The sequence below is a fragment of the Pteropus medius genome, unplaced genomic scaffold (assembly GCF_902729225.1).
Source record: "Pteropus medius unplaced genomic scaffold, Ma_sr-lr_union100, whole genome shotgun sequence".
Lineage (NCBI taxonomy): Eukaryota > Metazoa > Chordata > Mammalia > Chiroptera > Pteropodidae > Pteropus > Pteropus medius.
Genome location: NW_024342466.1, coordinates 4,426,915 through 4,430,683, shown reverse-complemented (window position 1 = coordinate 4,430,683; position 3,769 = coordinate 4,426,915). Strand labels below are relative to the sequence as shown.

Sequence of the window (3,769 nt, the reverse complement as noted above, 5' to 3'; positions counted from 1 at the left end):
GCCGGGGAGGGGATGGCGAGCGGCCGGCGGGGCAGCTCTAGCCCTGGGCTGCCGCCGTCTCGATGGTCGGGGGGGGGTCCTCGCCTCGATTGGCTGCCGCAAGTCACGTGGGTCGTCGGGCCTGCGCGCGGACCATAGAGTTGGGCCGCTGTCCCCGGGGACGTGGCCTTCGTGCGCCCGGTCTTGGGCCTGCGTCCGAGGGGGCGGGCGGGGCCCGCGCGGCCCCTCGCTTCTCCTTGGGTCTGGGTTGCGAGGTGATACCTGGAGGGCGCCCCCCCGCCTAGCCCACTGGGGCGAGTAGGCTTGAGGACGGAACGGCAACAGGCCCGGCCGGGGCCGGGTGCGGGGCTGTCCCCTGCTCGCGGTGTCCTTTCTCGCTGCCGGCAGGCTGGAGGCCCAGCAGCTGTCCGATACTCCTTCAAGACTTGGCGCAAATGCTCTCGTGCCGGAAACTCTTGTAGATTACTCCCGGCCGAAAGTAAACACATCTTTTGAGTCTCTGATGGGTGGGCGACAGCGTAGCGTTGGGAGCCTGAAGCTGTTTCCGATGCTAGGGGATACTGAGGGCATTTTTGAAAAGCGGGTGGGAATTCAATCAGCCGCCAAATATCCTTTCTCATTCATCTTACAAAATGAGGGGGTTAGACTTTGCATAGAGTTTGGACACCATGCAAAACCAAAGGAGAAATCGACTTGTGTGTTGTTTAATTAAACAATGCTTATGGTGAAATGAAACGAGGAATATAGAAGTGGCGAAGTTTTCAGTGACAAGGATGACTAGCCATTCAGTTTTGGGTTTTGCTACTGGTCCCCAGTTTTATGGCTATCTTAAGCCCTCAGGCAGTGACTTCCTGCGTTTGATGTCTGCTTAAGGATAGGGTGTTATGTTTAGGATTTTGTCTGAGGCAACTGATGGATGTGCATTTATGCACGCAAACCTGGGGTAGTGAAACATTGAGCACTCTAGGTGGCCCCAAGCTAAGCTCATTAAGTACCTTTAATGCTAGGATGTTGGAAAGTGTTTAACGTAGTTGAGAAGGATTGCTTTCTTTATGTGAATTCCCAATTCTCTGGGTCTGAAACGGCAACCTGTCATAGAGTTTTACGTTTGGAGAAAGCTGATCGTAGCCCCTCAGGCCTTGAGGGACAACATTTGAAAGCCAGTTAAATAATTTACAGTGACGATTACACTTTCCTGTAACTGCCATTAGTTTAATTAATGTGCCGGGCACTGTTTGGGGGGCTTACCTCATCTCCAGAGTTCACATCACCTGGGTAACTGGCGCAGCGCGTGAGCAGAGCACTCTCCTGCAGCCAGCCACAGTTCTCAGCACCTCCAGGCCAGCTCGGCCTGTCACAGTGGGCCGAGCCAACTTCCCAGAGGCCTGGAGGGAGAATTTCTGCTTGGGTCATCAAGTATCTTTGCCTTTGGTTCTGTCGTCTGGGTTTTCTCATAGACTTCAGCCTCGCAACTTCACTTCTTCAACGGAACAGTTCAGTTCAGAAAACATTTATTGGAAGTTGCTGTGTGCCGGTCACTGTTAAGGGTTCTGGAAATGCAAAGGTAAAGAGAATGTACACTTTCCTTTTCCTCAAGCAGTTTATGGTCTAGTTTAGAAGATTCACTTGAAAAAGAAGTAGATTACAGTGCAGTAATGGAAATGTGTACCACATTTGGATATAGGAAGGAGGAGGCAGTAATTACCTGTTAGAAAGAATCTTCACAAGGAATGTGGTTCTTGAACGGATTTAGAGGATGAATAAGAGTTTTTGTAGGTGGAGTCAGCAGTCTGAGGTGTTCTAGACAGGAATACTAGCCTCTGCACAAGGGACATGTGGCGGTTGTAGCTGGGCATATATGGGCAAGAGGTTGCAAATTTGGTGCACTTCTGATCTCTCAAATGGTGGAGGGCTTGCGGAGATCCTGTTGCAAAGGACTCCATGCCCTTCATTCAGTCTTATCTAAGATTCTGACTGGGACAGGGTTTCAGATGATTACGCTGTCTACCAGGATGACTTGTGACCTTTAGTCACAAGTGGATTAGATAGAGTCTCCATTAATGCTTCTCAACTGAAATGTACTCATTTACCAGAGGGCTTGAGCAGAGAACATTTTTAAAGTGCTGAATGGTTACTTCTATTTGATACGGCCCAGTCGGTATATGTGCCTCCCATAGGGCTAGTGATCATGGGAAGGCTTTTTCCTTCTCTGTTAAGAAACAACTAAGCTCCTGGAAGAAATAGCACACAGCTGAGTTCTCAGTTGCTGAGTTGTGGCTGCAAAAAGTCCAAGATGCACGTCGTAAAAGTTTTTGCCCAGGTAGAAAAGCAGCCAGAGAATCTCAGTGTGTCAGAATGCCTTTCCCCTTAAATTGTATAAGCACCACAACATTCGACATTTGAAAACCAAGACAAGCATTAAACTTTTTCGTGTCTATAACATTTTACAAATTGATTACACAGATTATTTTGGGCAAAACAGGGTTTTCTTTATTTCCTTTTTAATTTCTAAAATCAGACATTTTCAAAGTGACATCTCAAGTAGGCTGTTGTTTTTCCAGGCACGCTGAAGTTCCTCGAATACTAAAGACGAGCCAGACGTGTTGTCCCAGACACGTCTGGGCATCCCGTGGGGTTGATCATCTTGATGCTGTTCATTTGGTAACAGTACACTGTGCATAGTCTTCCTTAATGCTTCTCATTGGCGTGTGAGTTTTAAAATTAAAAATTTTATTTCAAGTCAAGGTTGTATCTTCATGTTTTTACAAGGTTAAACAAATCCAGAAAGATGTGTAAGAAAACACTGACTCTCCTTCCCGCAGCCACATTTCCTTCCCCGCGGAGCACCCACGTGTGCTCTTGGCGATCGCTTTGGTCTTGGCCTCCACCTCTGAAGAGCGTCTGTGCTTGACACGCTCACGGATCGCTCTTCCCTCCCTTTTGCACACGGTCTCGTCACGGAATCTGCGAAGAGCTCGCTCGCTTTCACCCCTCTGCCTTCTCTGTGCAAATACCTGGCTGGCTGCCCAAAGCAGGTGCCTTTCATTTGGTCAGTTCAGTCTGTTAGGTGTTTGCATTCTGACTACATAGTATCATTCACAGCTACGCCAATGGTGCCGAGCACTTTTCCTTTCTTGGATAAGTTTCTGTTGCGTGAAGTTTTTAGGAGTCTTGTTTGGTTTTTGTTTGCTTAGTTTGCTGTGTATTTGTCACGAAACTTGACCCCAGATTCACCAGTTGTCTCAATCTCTTTTCAAGAAATTTAGTCCTTAATTTTATCTGATGAAATTAAGTTTTTCAATCTCATCTTGAATAAATCTCTCCCAGGCCTCCGACCTGCTGGATGGAATCTCCCTGGAGCTCTCGGCGCATCTTTTGCCTTGGGTCCTCTGTTTCCTGAAATTCATGGCTTTTCCCTCTCGATGTTTTTTGCCTTCTCGTTTTGATGGAGCACTTCCTCAAGGAGGTCCCAGGAAGAGACGCATGGCGGGGTAGAGCCGTGAGAGCCCGTGTGTCTAGAAGCGCTGTGCTCTGCCCTCATACCCGAGTGAGAGTTCGGGCACCATTTTGCCCATCCCATCTCCCAGCGTTATTGTTGAAGGCTTTTTATGTGACTGTGTTTTCGCCTTTGAAACTTGGAGGATTTTCTGTGAAATTCAGAACACCCAGTACGGTGATGTCCTCTGAGTTTGTTTTTATCTGATGTCTTACCCACACTTTGGGCTCCTTTACTTGGAAATTCTCATTTGTCAATGCTGGGCATTTTTCT

At 48.0% G+C, this 3,769-nt stretch overlaps 1 protein-coding gene across 3 annotated transcripts in view; it reads left to right on the top strand.

Moving 5' to 3' along the window:
* Positions 1-3,769, top strand: part of HDLBP (high density lipoprotein binding protein) — a 62,676-nt gene that overhangs the window by 360 nt on the left and 58,547 nt on the right. The window lies entirely within an intron of this gene.